The sequence below is a fragment of the Mytilus edulis genome, chromosome 4 (genome assembly GCF_963676685.1).
Source record: "Mytilus edulis chromosome 4, xbMytEdul2.2, whole genome shotgun sequence".
NCBI classification, from domain to species: domain Eukaryota; kingdom Metazoa; phylum Mollusca; class Bivalvia; order Mytilida; family Mytilidae; genus Mytilus; species Mytilus edulis.
This window is the reverse complement of record NC_092347.1, coordinates 54120605-54138499: the sequence shown is the minus strand read 5'-3', so window position 1 is coordinate 54138499 and position 17895 is coordinate 54120605. Positions and strand designations below refer to the sequence as shown.

Sequence of the window (17895 nt, the reverse complement as noted above, 5' to 3'; positions counted from 1 at the left end):
TTTTCTTTTAAAGGGGCACTAGCTGTCAAATTCATATTCACCAATTTTAATAAAATTCTCATATTTGATTTATAACGATGTAAAACATTTATCCAAACTATTATAAGTCTAAAATAAACAATAAACAGGGCACTGGCATGAAAATACGTAGCTTCATTTCGTGTGTATTTTTGTCTACATGCCATCTAATTAATTATCGAGTTGACATCTAATGTCATCCAATGACCAGATAAGCGATTTAAACATAAATATAGATATAAATAGATTAAGCAAACTCGTGCTGTTGGATTATTCTAGGTCTATTTAATTCCATATTCTAGATGAAAAATAAATGTTTACAATCGTTTTTACCTGAATAAGAATGATTTTTAGGGATTGAATGATTTGCCTTTGTTTCACTTTCAATGTTGACATTCTTATCTTTTAAATAACTATAAAATACACAATTCACGTGTTATCCATCTCAAATTAAGGGGTTAAATTGAAGTTCACATCAATACTGATTCAATTAGGGTGAATTATAAACGTATTTACACTTTTGGTATTTAGCTGAATCTTGCCTCCAAATGACTTTAGATCTACTCCGAATCACTTTTTGACTTCAAGCAACGATCACTTTTAAATTGTGACGTCAAATATTTTAAATTATGATGTCAAAGTTTACAGGAACCTGTGTGATTTTAAGTATTGGCGGACAAATTTGCATACAAGTTTAAATACGTCTATTCACTTGCAAGTGAATAATTCATAATCAATGTTATTTTGCTTATTTTGACAAAATTGAACCATACTGGCTGCTAAAAGCAAATTATTATTTCACTATTTGCATTTCATTAATGATTGAGCAAAAAAAATAATATATTTGATTTTTTAAATATCTCGTAGCTATAGTGCCCTTTTAAAATAAAAAAAAAAAAGGAACACACCTGCGATATCGTGGATCCATGACAGAATTAAAGTATATAACTATGTGTAAGTCTTATTTTAGCCTGGATTTTTGCGTAAACCCTCAGAGTATATTGGACGATGTCCGTAGTCTTTCGGAACACCGGATGTTATTCGGAATACATCTGTTTTTCTATGGCCACCCGTCATAAACATGCGCAATAGATTATTATTTGACCTGTTGAATAAGCATTAGCATCTTTAGGTTGCTATAGAGATATGTTACATATGATGCGAAATTAATTATGACGCAAGCTACGTTAATGAGCATTTGAATACTTCCTTGCACCTGGATGAAATACCCAAGCTAATAATATTTACCGTGCATATATGCGTATTTATTTTGATTAGAATCAAACGTACCATTGTTGAGGGGATAAGTGTTTATCGAGACTATATGTATATTTGATATTCTTTGGGACTATAATACTTGTATATTTTGTCACAGATATCCTGCATCAGTAGTTAATTTAAAGAAGGTGACGTGTAAATTTTTCTGAGGTACAATCTGTGCTCCAATATGAGATAAAATTTTAAGAGACTGTCAGAGAATAGATAAGGCGTTTGTATGATATTAAATTTTTGCCATTTTAGCGAAATAAAAAATAGAGCGTAGTCAATTTAATTAAGCAGCTTTTAAATTCTTAACAGAATTAAATACGGCCATACGGTTGCCAGTAATTGTTCACCTCCACTTCATTTGAACTCTATTAGATAGTTTTATCTTTGCAATCATACCGTCGCATATGTCCATTTTTTTTTATCAATGGAAATTAGACGAAATTTAAAAGGCAAATTTTGAGTGTGTTAAATCAGTGAAATATTTTAAGCGTCTGGCCAATTAAATGCAAAATTATGTCATATCAATACAGTTGATTGATGAATACGCGTTAGACTATATCCTCAAAATTATTCTACAGATCCATGTAAAACGACTCAAGAACACTGACTCCCTCAATCTTTAAAAAAAATATGGTCATTGCGATAAACAAAATATGGGGTTTGATATATTTCTCAATGTTTTCCATCGAAAACTATTGTAATTACTACCGGTATATGGTTTTAAAAAAATAAGCTATATTGTTTACGTACTTATTTAGTGATGAATACCTTATCAAGTCAGAGATCCGTTTGTCTTCTCTTTTGTTGTTGCTTTTTTTTTTTAGGGGGTGGGGGGAGGGGGGGGGGGGGTCAAAGGGATACCGACCTGTGTCTACTACCGTCTCCACAAATACAGTTATAAATGGTAAAAACATTATTTTGTTTTTGTCATGAGGGACCCCTCCCCAAATAAACCTAGTTAAAACATAATGAAGCAGATACACAGCTTTGCGTCCTATAAGTCTTATAAAGGAAGTTTTGGGAATTCCGTCGATTCATTAATAAGAAGTTGCGGCAAATCTGTATTCATAAGTCAAGTTAGAGGGTATAGTTGACAGAAGCCACAGCGTGTTTGGCGAACAATTAGGACGAATTGTTATGAGCAAAATAAAATAAAAAACACAACCATTAAAAAAACATCTTAGTACAAATTATTTTTCTTAAAATGAAAATTAATATCCTTATTCAACGGACAGGCGATTGAAAAACTTGTTTTTTTAAATAACATACTGGACATGAACTGCATGTATACTCATTGGCCCTTTTCGTTGCTGCTTCCTTCTCAGTTTCTATCGCCCAGCCGCCTAAAAACAACAAAGATACAGCTTCTTTTTGTTAGAGCTAATTTACAAAAGAATAAGCTAGAAATAAAAAAGTGAGATTTGTTGGGAAAAGTTCATAACTTATACTGTTTCACTCCAAAAGCTTGGTTTGAGTTTGTTGCCATAGTATTTATTGATTAATCAGAAATATCGTTTATATAATAGCCAATGAAAAAAAAACCAAAAAAACACCAATATTTAAAAATGAAAACATTAAATGAAATTATGTATAAGTATTTTGGCTAGGAAAACACAAAAATTAACTTTCGCAATTTGCAGATTTGACATTTTTGTTATGATATTAAGAGTAGTTATATGTATATAAACCCTTAATATACATATATAGATATAAACCAGTTTGGTACGTCTTCAAAAAACGTCTTTTAGTTGGGGATTGTCCAAAAAAAGTGCAGCTTAGAATTTTTAACTATTTTCAAACTGGCTAAATAAACAAATAATCATGATTAATTTATTAGGTTTCTTCACATTTGCAATTGAACTTTAGTCTTAAAACTAAATCTTATCTAAAAATGAATGGAACATCCGGTGGGTGACTAAGCATGTTGTCTTTCGGGAGAGAGGAGATGAAAAAAAATATTCTTTTAACAAGAATATTTAATCCAATTTTGAACAGAAGTTACAGTAAGTAAACAATAACTGTCAGTTTCTAAATCTTATACAACAAAATTAATATAAAACAACACATCTTTATTAAACAATTAAGCTTTTGGGTTTACGATTGCAATTCTTTTTTTAAAGAAAGCAACTTGTTAGTATTTTTGGTATTGTCATCTGATAAAGTCGTGCTGATTAGATGCACAGTTATCTATGCTTGCAAAATCTTATTTAGCCAATAATATTAGTATGCAATGTTTAAAGACCAAACAGCCTATTGTTTATGCGCATCAACTAACGCAACTTGGTAGTGACTTAAAAGCTCTATGACGTTGTTTATAGCAATAAAAAACGTCAAATTATAACGTCCTATTTCGCGTTTTCACTGATTCCAACATGGTGTACGCTTAAAAATACGTCTCCCAAGAAAAGAGGAATTAAGCGTTGCGCTGATATCTTGTGGCAATTTAACACAAATGGACACAAAAGATACTACATTATATTTAACCTTCGTTCTAATAAAAATAATGAAATATAAATTTTGATCTCGACTTATTTGCGCCGATCTGCATTTCATTTTTTTTTTATTCTGTCACGTGCAGATTTTGTCTTTTATTTGCGCCGATTGTGTACAGGTTACCGGGATAATTAGAATTGTAAAAGTTATTTTTATGTCCAATTTATGTTTTCTGGTCTGTGCGTCCGTTTGTCCGTTCGTTCGTCCGTCCGTCCTTAAGGTTAAAGTTTTTGTTCAAGGTAGTTTTTGATGAAGTTGAAGTCCTATCAACTTAAAACTTAGTACACATGTTCCCTATGATCTGATCCTTCTTATTTTAATGTCAATTTTTCAAAAATTTCAATAAATTGTGTATTCAGAAGGTCAGGCCGATAAAAAATTATTCCTAGAAGTTTTGACATACTGGCAACGTATGCATGTAACTGAAATCTGGATGACTCTAGTACAATAACGTCCAATCTTGCAATGAAGTTAAAATTTATTTATACTGCTTATTTGACAAAATCTTAGAATAAAAATAAAATTATGTTAAAGGGTCATTGTTGTTTGTCATTTGTTTCATTTCAAATTGTCTCAAGAAGAAATGATAATCATTTCGCTTCAGCTTACAGCTAATTTCCTAATGTATGTAGATCAACACTTTGGTTAGTTTGCTTGCTTTGTTTGTATATTTTGTACAATCATATTTTGATAATGTCCAATTGAATTTAAATATCATATCTACAGGTTTACATACCTATATATGAAGATGTCAATCTTAATTACAAAGCTTGAATAAACATTTATACAAACAAAGCAAGGAAGCCAACCAAAGTTTCACCCTACATACATAAGGAAATTAGCTGTATGACAAAATTAATACTCAGCGAATATGAATTAAAATTAAAATTTGTTCGTGTTTAAAACTAAATTGTTTTAAATTTAACTTATGACAAAAACAATTACGCCAAGAATAATATCCAACATAAAGTCTCTCCCTTTCATTTAGTTACAACTATGAACGGAAAGATTGAAAACAAATTTCGATTTTCAATGTCGGCGACAACCTTGTCTTTGTTTTAATTTCCAAACTTAGCAATTTAGATTTATAATATACACATGGAAAAAAGTATTGCAACACCTTGATTTTTTAAAACTTGAATATCAGCCTCTTTTTTTGGATGAAATATAATAAAATATGTGTATAATATTATTGAAACATAGTTTATGATAACATTGGCATTGAAACGAACAAAAAATGTTTGAAAAAAAAAATGATTTATATAACCACAATTTTAATAACAAAATGAAGTGTTATTTGTACAAAAAAATGCATTTTACAACTTTTACTGTAGTCGAACTTTGCAATGTCAGACATTTCAAAATTAATCTTCAGATGACTGTTCACATCATGGTTGATCGTTATACGCCAAAGAACTAGTACTTTGTGCACAGCCTCCATTCAAACGGATAACCGCATCTAAACGTCTTCTGATTGCTTCCATAAATCGACTAATTTGTTGCTAAGGTAGCAGCAACCATTTCTGATGAAGGGCATTGTTTATTTCATGATGTGTTTGAACTGGGGTGTCCTTTCGCGCACTTTCCGCCAAATAGTGTCCCAAATATGCTCGATATGGTTCAAATCCGGGCTACGATCGGGCCAAGGAAGATGCACCGAATTCCATTTGAACATTGGATCTTCCTCCACGATGCTAATTTCCAACTTTGGCGCGCTCTGCACTACATTGGATACGGAAACCTGTGTGTCTGTTCGTTAGCAAAGGTCTCCGAAATGGTCTTATCGCACGATAACCAGTAGCGATGAGTCGATCTCGAACAGTTCTTGTTAAAAGCTTCCTGGATGGCCACCACTCTCTTAGGATTGTCTTGTATACAATGGGTTTCCTTCTGACCAACCTTCATTATGCTTGATTTTCCCTAGCAAATGGTATAGGGGGTCTTCATTATCTCGGAAGGTCTTTAACAGCGTTTATTGCCTGATTTTTATTCTCAAAACGACTTATAGTGGAATGGTGATGACCAACAATACGTTCAGTTGTTACAACGACATCCCTGCTTCTGTTATGCTGATAATATGCCATCTTGCTGCAGTTAAAAGTTGTCAAGGACTCATTACAAGGTGTCAATCACATAACTTAAAAAACTTGGTTATTTAAAGTGTTGAAAACAATGAGGATAAAAACAGCTGTTTTGCTGTTTACGGGTACAGTAGCTGCATGTGCAGATAAAAACTTATCGAGTCGATATTTATTGATTAAACTCAGGTGATACTTAAATAATGTTTAATTACTTCTATTTTACCAAATTATATCACAAAAAAATAAAGAGTGTTTTTTTAATTTCAATTTCAATTAGGCGTTGCAATACTTTTTTCCATGTGTATAGTTTATCCTGTTGGAGAAATCTTACTTCGTAGTTTTCAACAGACAAATTATTTCTAAATAAATTTTTGAATTGAAAACTTTTTGTATTTTATATTTACTGTCTCGTTTATTCAAAACACGTGAGGAAGTAATGAGTTCGATACGGCAAACTTCTGAAATTGACGCGAAAAAAAACCATGCACACACATCTAGTCTGATATAGTCAAACACTCTGTAGTTAGCCAGTGCCATCTTTCATCTCTTTTTTTTATTTTCAATAATTTGTAATGAGGGGCATAGGACAAAAACAGACTTTCCTAACAAAAGCGGCGTGAAAGGTTATTTTAAACAATTGTCTATTCCGACGGATGGTGTTTCTGGAGGTTAATATTGTGAGGCAACAACATCGTAAGATCTGATAGAGTACACATGGCACTTTCCTTCTTGAAATTATTATGACGAAATCACTGGTAGATATTTTTTAAAACTGGAAACGTTTTTCATTTTTACGTTTTATTTTTGGCGGGAATGAAATAAATCATATTTTTAAAGATAAAAAAATAAAACTCTTGAACCTGTATTTGATAGATACAAATCTACTGTTTAACGTGAAACAAGAATTATGCTTGTAGGTTTGATATAAAGTATTTTTTGGAGAGTTTATATAACAAGCACATATTATGTTAATATTCGGAAAAACACGAAACTGAGGTTGCTATAGCGACAAAACTAAGTCGGTGACCCCCAATTTTTTTCGTCATATTTTGTTCCTAAAATCATGAAATACCTTCACACAATATTTTAAGGAAAAATCACTGGTAGAAATGAATATGCTGTTTGGTCTTTAATACAGAGAATGTCTCTGAAACTTTTGGCCATAACAGTTTAAAACGATTCCAATATACAAACTTTTATTACTAAAACTGGTTTAATATCAACTGGTTATCAACCCGTTTCGCTATAACCTCACCTGTGTTGAGGGGCCGTGTGAGTTATAGCTTCATGTATTGACTTGGCGTCCGTTATCAAAAAAAAAGATCTTCTCTGAAATTACTTGAACAAATGTTACCAATTGCATTTTCAAGATTAATCAACAAATATGACCACTGTATGTAGCATATTAATCTATTATAATAAACATTCATAATATCTAATAAAATTTGTAGATTTAGCTAACAAGGTCCTTATATTTGTATAAAGTAACATTTGTTTATAGTGGAAAGTTGTTTTATCGTTAAATAAGCTACATTTAAAAATTGCTTGCTAGTCCCTCTCTGTGATTATCTTTAGATAAGTCTGGTTCATTTCCTAATCAATCTATCATGAAGGGAAGATAATAAATACTAATTTAAATCATAGTCTTTTTTAAAAATGATGAACGGTTCTTTATATTGGTATGTAATCATTTTAAACGTTTCAAATTTATGAAATTATATTCGTACATCAATGTTTTTGATACACCAATAACAATAACTGAATTATATTGAATTGATACATTTTGTAACTATTCAAATTTATATAAGAAACCTAAACTTAATTATAAAATAATGAACCTGTTAAAGGGAGAGAATACTCGTATAACTTTTTCGAATTGGCACATAATACAACGAAATGTCACTCTTGCATACAAATGACACATCAATATAATTAATTAACTGTGCAATCGCGCCCCACCTTCAATGATGATTCTAAATTATAAATATAACCAAAAGTTGTTAATCTATAGATAGTAAAGACTAATGAAATCTAACCCACTGTTAAAATATTTCTTTGCATTTTTTTTAAAAACTTCCTCAGTAAAATTCCTCGCGAAGAGAGACTTTGCAAAAAATGCAAAGTACTAGATGATGAGAAACATTTCTTAATAAATTGTTCTCATAATTCAAATATTAGATTAACATATTTTGATTGCATTAACAGAGAAAGTAATTTATTTGCTAATCTCACTGACAATGACAAAGTTATATATATACTTAACCCATCAACACCAACACAAGTGAATAAACTAGGATCCTTTATAAAAAAGTCAATGGAACTGAGGACAAGGAACCCTTTAATATTTACCTGAATTTGTGTATATATATTGAGTTACTTAGTTATTGTCTTTATTTGTTTTTGTTGTTGTTACATTATGTCACAAACTGTAAAGTTTATATGGCAATAAAACTTTGAATTTGAAAAAAAAAAAAGTAAAATGCTTGAGCCACTTGACTTTCATAGCTCATAATCAACGTTTTTACACAATATATATATATAAAGTAGCTAAAGATAATTCGCTTCTCAAAGTGTAAGACGCAATAAAAATCGTATGCTTGCACCATCTTACCCAAAAACAGATTTAATTAAGTTCTGAACATTTTGACATTTTTTCGTTAAAACCGGTTTTAAACAAATCACAAGTACGTGTTAAGATCCGACTAAATACCCATATCCAGATATCGTCAGGTAAATTTGCTACTGTATGTTCGAATTTTTGTTTTTATCGCAAAAGTTCAAGCAGCTAGAGCAAAACTTACCAGAGATGAAACACTTTTGGGAAAACATGGAAGGAGATCGTGAAGAAGGCAAAAGACAGGCAAATGTGACCCGTACTGGTTGAGGCCTTATGTGCTGACAGGCACGAAGAGGATCAGTGAGTGAGTTACCGAGTAAAACATTCAACAGGCCAATGTCTATCTACCTTGTATTTTTCAGAAAATTCATATTAGATCACGAAACTTGGTCCAGCAACATTTATCAGCAAATGATAAGAATTTGACCTATACAGCTTCCTTCATTTTGTTTATTTTTATATGTATATGAATATAATTATGAAAAACAGCAGGGTCACCAGGGTGTGAAAACCATGTCATCTCAGTGAAATAAATACTAAGCATAGATCTAGAAATGGACAGATAATCATGACATTTGAAGAAAAAAATCTCTCTTGTGTTCGATTTTTTTGCAGTTTTGTTTTGTTTTGCCTAAAAAATATTGACACACAAAATGAATATAGTATTGAGGAATTTTTTGAACTTATGTTCAATACATTGGTTACTAGGATAATAATCTTATCACGTATTATTGGGTAAAATATTTCAAAAAGACGATGAAAATGTGAAAGTTTACGTGCGGTAGGTGCAACAGCATACCAACAGCTTATATGGCACGTCAGGTGGAAGCTAAAAAGTGGATCAAAGTCCATAAAAATTTGATTTAAAACCTTTATCCGACCTTCAACAACGAGCAAAATCACATGATAACGAATACTAATTATAAAAATGTAAACGATTAAAAAATGTATACCTTCGGCCTGATTTTTACTACAACTTTGATAAATACAAACATCACTAGACTCTTTTACAAGTGAGGCAAAATATATTCGTTCAAGGCCCCAAGAAGCTCGATCCAAAAAAAAAAGAAGCTAAATCGTGCATTTTGAGCGTTTCCCAGACTCTTTCTTACTCTGAAAAGTATTTAATTTTTAGCTATTTTCAACAATGTTCTGGTCTCAAAGCAAATTATATAGAATCAATATGATTTAAGATATTTAGGTTTTAGGGAGAAACTCAAAAGACCGATATGTAGGATAAGGCAAAAATCGTTTTCCTCAAAATCATTAATACCAAATCAGTCTGTTCTTGTCTTGTATTATGTTTAGACTTTGGTGATTTTTTAGGACAACATTTTCATATAGTGACAGTCAAGGACGTATAACTAACGAAAATAAGTTGGTTTACAGTATTGTTAGTTATACGTCCTTGTGACAGTGCCGGAAGTATTGAAGTATTACTTTAAGTATATATATATATAGGGACCATCTTGGCTTTGTTTTATGGTATTAATGGTTCTTTCGTGTTGAAGACACTCCAGCGACTATCAAGATGAAGAGCAGGAAAAAAAACCTGACCATTGAAAATTTTTATTTTTCTATGTACTAGTATTAGGTTTGTGTTCGATTAAGTCCCGTCTGCAAGTTTACTCAATACTCCTTTAGTTTCTATTACCGTATAAAGGGTCTGCACACGACTTAATGCAAGTTTAATCCTTCAATGCAAAAGGTCATATTGCAATACATTGTGTTTTTTTTTCCAAATGATTTGATGCCATAGCCGTAATTTCAAATATTCTTACAATTTAATGATTCGAAGTTTTTTTTTTAATTACTAGTAGACGAAAGGTATAATAAACGCAAGCTTAAAACAAAATTTCTAGATTTTCAAACGAAAATCAACACTTAGACTATAGTCATAAAGTAGGACAATAAATAAAAAAAGACAAACCCGGGTACAGATAAGACACATAACTGCAAACGATAGACCATTGAACACTGAAAACTTAAAGTTAATTAGAAATATGGGTCAAGAAAAACATACAGGCCGGTTTATCCCTTGAAAGCCAACATCCTTTGATCTACCGAAACTTACCTTTAAAATTATGTTGGCGTTTAAGGAATCGGTGCATTACGTTTGCGCGCATTACCATTACATTTGCGCGCAAAAATCATTACGTTTGCGCGCAGCTTTTGCTTACATTTGCGCGCATTTTTTGACAGATAAACTCAGGTAAAATATAATACAGGTCATAATACTTATTATTTATTAATTTGTTCAATTATTTATAACGTAAATATTTAATCCCCAAATGCGCGCAAACGTAGTGCGCCCTAAGGATTTTTTTTCTTTCTGCAGTGCCACAAATGTACTAATGAGTTTTATACAATAGCGACATAAAATTACCAGAGTGATCTAAATTACAGATAGAGATTATAGTGTCAAGTTGACACTTCTAAGGACTAAAGACTAAAGGTTCACTCGATAGACGCAAATTTTAAACTTCAAAAATTAAGGTTAATCGAGCAAATTTATTAAATAATTGATTTTTACTTATTTTTTAATTAACACCGAGCTCATGAGGGTCTTAAATCTGATCTTATTGCTGTGTCCACAATTCTTTTTCTACGTATTTCGTGTATCGGTGTGGACAATTCAATGTTTATATCACATGACATTTCCGCGGGAAATTCTTCTATTGAGACCGTACGAATGGATGTGAATTTGGATTAATGCATATATATTGTGAAATAAATTGTTGATGATCACATTTTCTACAACACAGTTAGATGTCAGGTTTGTACACATTAAGTCTCAACTTTAGTCTATATTCTAAACTGAGCCAGTGAACTTACTGGTGAAGGCATTGTATGTACTCGAGATTCCGCCAATTTAGACGCACCCCTTGATTGACTGCAAGGGTACAGCGAATCCATGTACACTGGATACATGTGCTGCATAATCCCATCACATTTCAGACATTTCAACCAACAAAAAACTATTGAATATTTTATCAACTGACATATCTATTTTTATTTTATCTAATGTCAGTCATACCAACTGACAAACTCAGCGGAAACCGTGTATTCAATAACAATTTTATTTGTGTATTTTAGGGGTTGTTTGGTTGTTAACATTTTGAGTTGTATGATAAACGTATATATATGTTTGTATGTGTTTCTTAATGAAAACAGCTCAATTTTATGATACTTTATTATACAGAATCATGCCACACAGTTTGTTTACACTTGAGTGTGTCTAAATGACCCACATTACAGTCATGAAAATGGTATATCCCAATTTATTTATTCAATAAATTTGGTACAAATTTCCATTGTCTGTGTTTTTCTATAGAGTAAATGATGACTTGCATTAATCCATCAATCACTCTATTGGCACACACATGCTGATGTAGGGAAACAGAATCTGCCGAGGTTTGCCAATTGCTGTTTCCTAAAAATATATCACAACTTTCGATTTCTTCGTTTATTTCTGTAATCACGAAAGCAACCGAGGATGACAATATTGTAGGGCGCCATGTGCTGGTGTGTAAAAAATGTTCTATGTTTCATGCTAATTAACAAGTCTTTAAATTGCGCCCGGCCTTCGCAGATGAATTGTTTGAAGTCGGGTTGTACTAGTTCCTGTCAATATAATACTTCCATGGTTATATACATATATATACACATTAATGGATCTACAATCTGTCAATACCTGTATCTTGGCATTGCACAAGGTCATGTTTTATTTCTCTTGACTGTTAATGACGTCTTTACACTAATGGATGTGCGCAGATTGATAATTTAGTCTTAGATGCATGATTTTTTTATTAGTTGTTAGTGGCTTTGAACTAGCTGTCAGTTAACTGTGAGTACTCTCAGATCTGTTCCTAGTGTCTTTTTGTTGTTGGGATGTACAAGTACCCGGCCACATCCATTTGTATTTTTGTCCATCTGATGAGTTGAGCCTTTTTCAATTGATTTTTGTTGAGCCTGCGATTTTTGTTGCAGAAAGCTTGACATAGGGATAGTGATCCAGGGGCCACGGGGGGCATTAGCTAGCTTCTTAAAAGCTTTATATTTTAGAAGGTGGAAGACCTGTATGCTTCATACTCTGTATATAGATGCCTCATGTCACAAAGTTTCCCCCAGTCACATGTCCAATGTCTTTGACCTCATTTTCATTGTTCAGTGACTACTTGAAAAAAAAGTTATTTTTAGTAATGTTAAATTCTCTCTTATTACAAAATGTAAACTATTTCAACTAGTCACTTGTTCAGGTGGAACTTTTAAACCAGACGAAGAACAAAGTAACTACAATGTAGTTAATAAGTTCTGGAGAACTTTTCGGCTAGTTAGTTCTTTCCGCCTGGAACTTTCCAACGTCGGAACAAAAGAGCATTTACAATAACTTGGACATCATACTAAAATCAGAAGTATACACAAGAAATTAATAAAATTTAAAAAAATGTACAAAACAATTATGAAAAATAAATGTGATATACAGCAACAATCACCGCATTAGTGGGTCCTCACTATGGACAGGTACATACAGAATGTGGCGACTTAAACATCTTAACTGGCACAAAACTCTCCCCTAACATAGGACAGTGTATGTGTATAATCTCAGACATTGAATCTTTATCAATATAAATTGGAAATAACTTTTGAAAGTGGTAGGATTGCATAACATAAACATTACTGTACAAGCATTATTTGATACTTTAGAAATAGCTGAGAACAATGCCTGAGATAAATATTTTGACTTATTCTTTACCCTATTCATCTGAACGTGGCCAAGTTTGCCTTTGGGTTTTTGATTAACTGCCTATAGCACCCTTTGGTGCTTTGATTTTACTTTATTGACCTATGTTGTTCATCTCATTTCAGTTCTTGAATATGATATGACTAAAACCTGCAGTCACCTTACTTGGAAATGAGATGTATTTTGGAGAGCCAGATTATGGTAGCCCTAGGTATAGTCAGCTTTTTATTTATGATAAATGATTTGACAAGTTGCCTTTAAAAAAAAAAAGTCAATACGTGAACCTTAGAACTTTCTTTTGCTAATTATTTTAACTGAATTGTAAATTAAATCTCAGTAATTTCATTACCATGTGTGTGGAGGCTAACATTTTCTTTTTATTGTAAATCAGGATAATTATGGCATGTCGAGAGTGGTGTTAAATATGAAGAAGGGAGATAAGGGATGTGTTTATTTCATTAGTTCGTTTCTGGATGGTGTTAGCTTTCATTTTTAGCAGTTTGAATAGTCAAACTACTACCAATGGATGACACTTCTATGGTGTTTATTGGTAGAGGTAATATTACACCTTGATTCCCTTCAACACAGAGTATTGGCTCACACCGAACAGCAAGCTATTAAGGGTCCATAAAATTACAAGTGTAAAACCATTCAAACAGGAAAACCAAGGGTCTAATCTATATAAAAAAACGAGAAACATGTATGGATGACAACCACTTTACATCAGATTCCTGATTTAGGACAGGTGCTATCATTTGCAGCAGGGTTAAACATTTTAATGGTGCCAAACCTTCTCCCTTTTCTGAAACAATAGTACAACATCACAACATAGAAAGACACACTAGAAAATATCAATTGGAAGGCTTTACTCAATAAAAAAAACACAAATTAACACACAATGAATACTTAATATCCTGTCATATCAGGAGCCTGTTTTTCTGTTTGATTATTATCATGTGACATGTCTATTTTTTGTGGTTTTTTTAAAATGTTTTCTTTGCATTTGAACCTATCTCACATATTTATTAATAAGACAGACAGATGCAAAAATTATTGTATATTAGATCATGTAATCTCTCAATGGGTCTTGTTGGAGAATTACACTTATTGATGATCAGTCGTAAGGAACATCAATTAATGTCTCCTATTGGTTGACCATTTCACAATGCCTCATTTATCATGTTTATTATTTCTAGATTAATTTAAAGAATTTTTGAAAGACTGAGGTACATTTGTCCATGTTTTGAATCTTTATTATTCTTTAAGAATTATATGTATGGGAATCTATTTTTTTTCTATATAGATTATCAACTATATCATTCATTACCATATACATGTAGCAGATATAAAGTGATCTGTATAAATTTCTTTATTGCCAATTTTTAAGGTGCTCTTAATTACAGGAAGCTAAAACAGATAAGAAGAATAAATGTTCCGAACGAACAATAATTAAGGTTTCGAATATTCCTCCATAGACTATATTTCTAACTTATAAATATGCTTGAACCTTAGGGGTTCACACAAAAAATCTTATTATTATCACACCCCATGCTACATAGGTTTTAACCATTTAGTCAGTCATTTTTCTTTCCTTTGTGCAGACTCCAAATCTTTAATTGGTTTTCAATATTAAACAGATAAAACTATGCCATAAGCTATTGATCTTAAATTCTAATTCATAAACTCAAACGAACATAAAATATTTATCAAATAACCACAAACTCTTGCATGGGAGACGCCACTTGCAGAGACAAGCGCACATTTTATTATAAATATGAGTATAATATTGTTGAAAGTTCATATATATATATATAAAGCTATTAAGCCGCTTGTACTGGTTTCCCCATACTTGTGGTCCACAAATCTGAAAATAAATAATATGATTAATAATATTATTTAATTTGAAAAATGCTACCACATGTACACTTTGACTGCAATGGCTCAAATGACTTTAAACCACCTGAGTTCACTTGTGCATGAACTCAATATTCCAATTGAACTGACCTTACTATAATTAAAGGGGCACTAGCTACGAGATATATAAAAAATCTGAAGTTTGATTTTTTTCTGTTCAATCAATAATAAAAGGGAAATAGTGAAATAACAATTCGCTTTTTGCAGCCAAAAAGGTTCAATTTTGTCAAATTACGCTAAGAAAAATTGATAATTAGTAATTCACTTGCAAGTGAATGAGTCGACCTCTTTAAATTCGTATTCATGTGAACTTCAATTTAACCCCTAGCTAGAGATTGGCAACGCATGCATTGTACGTGTACTGGTTATTTAAAGAAAAAGAATGTCAACAATGGAAGTGAAACTACGGTCAATCATTTGATTACTAATTCGATGCACATGAAATCATTCTTATACGGTTAAAAACAATGAGAAACATCTATTTTTAAAATCAAACAGACCTATAAAAATCCAATTGCACGTGTTGGTTTAATCTATTCATATCTTTATTTATGTTTACATCGCTTATATGGTCATCTGAGGTCAAATCGATAGTTAATTAGATGGCGTCTGGACTTAAATACACACGAAACGAACATATATATTATCTACCCCATGCTCTGTAAACTGTTTATTTTAAACTTTTGATAGTTTGGATAAATGTTTTACATTGTTATAAATCAAATATGAGAATTTGAGTCAAATCGGTGACCATGAATTTGACAGCTAGTGCCCCTTTAACCAAACACATGTTAACTATAAACAAACAACATTTTACATGTTCCATTTTGTACAACTTTGATAAATACATTTCATATGGGGGACATTGATATGTAAGATTGCTTTATTAAGATTCTATCAGTTAGACCTAAACCAGAGAAGTTGTTTTTTTGATATATCTGTGAGCTAGCATGTTTATTCAGAAAGGAAAGATGACTTATCACAAAATACTTAAATAAGGGATATTCAAGTTTTTAATCACTATGAACTGAAAGACAAGACATTTTTTAAAAGCTAAAGGTGGTTGTTTTCATGAAGTTTAGACCAGTATTCAATGGGAGATAACTCTAATCACATTGAGGTTATTGATTTTTATGATAAACATTGATAATTGTTTTATCCAAAGTCAGCTGACTTGAATTTTCATGATTTGGTTTTACATAAAACTATAAATTATCAATTATAAAACATTTAAAACTAGTTAGAATTATTTTTGATCATAATTATTTAGGTATTTAAGATATTTATTTCAATGAGCTAATTTATGTGTAGACCTTCTCTTAATCTTGTTTCTTCATACAAAATTCTAATAAATATTTTTTCTTTTCAGCATTTCTATAAAGTGATAACATAACTTAAAGAAATTCAAAACTTTTCCTATATAACATTAACCATAGCCATGCTTACGTCAATTAAAGATAACTTTTTCATTTTTTTTATAACTGGTTATGATGTTGGATGCCAAATTTTTTAAACGAAACATTGGAATAGCATGGATCCCTCCCTATAAGCACACTAACTTCTTAGTGTATCCTACGTCATAGACCATATATTACAATGTAATATATTTTACTAACTTGTGAAGAAAATATTGATTGAAAATAATTAAACTCATCTCTACTCTGTATATACTATATATTGCATAAAGACTGCACCTGTACATGTACTGAAGACAAACACTGCACTTGCACTTGGACTGAAGACCAAAACACTGCACTTGGACTGAAGACAAAAACACTGCACTTGGACTGAAGACCAAAACACTGCACTTGGACTGAAGACCAAAACACTGCACTTGGACTGAAGACCAAAACACTGCACATGGACTGAAGACCAAAACACTGCACTTGGACTGAAGACCAAAACACTGCATGTGGACTGAAGACACTACACCTGGACAAAATATCCAAGTTGAATGGGACTAGGGACCACTGGAACTAGCTCCTTCAAAAAGCATATTCATTATTGACCTCTTTATTGATGTGTTATGATGAAATCATGTTTTTGATAATTGCATTGATTAATGATCATGCCTTTAAATTTGGATTGACCTCGACCCAAGACTTATAGTTTCTCCTGAGTATAAATGAGTTTGCTCGTTGAAATTGTATAGAAAAAATTTCAATGAAATATTTACCATTTTGTTAACATTTGATAGCAAGGCTAATGGCTGGTGCACCAATATAGATTTTCATAATTGGCTCTAATTTAAAATTAATTTTTTTTAAATCGGAAAATTGCAACACCAATCAGTGTCTATTTAAAGTTGATAATTATTTATAGCTTTTGTTAAAGATACAGCCTTTTCTTTAATATATGTTGCCACTTTGGACTGAAGAAGATGGATTCATGGCAGAAAGGAGGAGTCAGTCAACCTGTATGTATTTTTTTGCAGTTTTTCTTAAAACTATGTTTCTATTTGATAGACATTAAGATCAATATTTTTCTGAACAGTTTTGGAAAAAAACTGCTTCATGTTAAATTGGGACTTGTGAAAGCAGACCACTGCAGAGAGCAAACTTGAGTTTCAATTTAAAAATGACAAAGTCACATTCAGTATGGGCTTTGCTTATTATTAAAGTTTACCAATAATTGTTAATTTCTGTGTCATTTTGGTCTCTTGTGGAGAGTTGTCTCATTGGCAATCATACCACATCTTCTTTCTTTATCAAGATTAAATTCTGAAAAATTGCAACAGGAGTCTGTATTTAAAGATGATA

At 31.7% G+C, this 17895-nt stretch overlaps 1 long non-coding RNA gene across 1 annotated transcript; it reads left to right on the top strand.

Moving 5' to 3' along the window:
* The first annotated feature begins 11150 nt into the window (after window positions 1-11150).
* On the top strand, window positions 11151-17246 carry LOC139519951 (uncharacterized). Its single transcript, XR_011663769.1, has 3 exons — window positions 11151-11254; window positions 13348-13433; window positions 16506-17246. It is a non-coding gene; the product is annotated as an uncharacterized lncRNA (long non-coding RNA).
* Window positions 17247-17895: the final 649 nt, after the last annotated feature.